The following is a 527-nucleotide window of genomic DNA, read 5'->3' as shown; positions in this document are numbered from 1 at the left end:
AAAATAATAAGATACATATGTATATACTCACAGAGAACCAACCGACATACTAATAAGCATATATATATATATATATATATATATATATATATATATATATATATAATCTTATGTATACACATACATACAAAAAATACACAAATATATGCACACAATCATATACTAATACACAACAACGCACACACACATATATATACTCACACATAAATATGTATAATTTACATAAATTATATATATAGAAATACATAAGAATACAAATAATTTGGCAAGGGTACAGATAGATGCATACACACATAGAAACATACAAATGGATTGAATAAACATGGGAGGGTATACCAAATAATATAGAAACATATAGATCTAAGTACACACGGTCATAAAATAAATACATAGACACATACATATACACATAGACACACATGTATATAAGATAGGAGAAGTAAAGAATGAAATCAGGAGAGGAGAAAGTATATTAATAGAATATTAATAAATTATAGAAATCAGTTACAATTTTTAATTTATTTAAA

The sequence above is a fragment of the Euprymna scolopes genome, chromosome 26 (genome assembly GCF_053919585.1).
Source record: "Euprymna scolopes isolate OS-2025 chromosome 26, ASM5391958v1, whole genome shotgun sequence".
NCBI lineage: Eukaryota > Metazoa > Mollusca > Cephalopoda > Sepiida > Sepiolidae > Euprymna > Euprymna scolopes.
The sequence above is the reverse complement of the archived record's forward strand: the minus strand, read 5'-3'. Positions refer to the sequence as shown.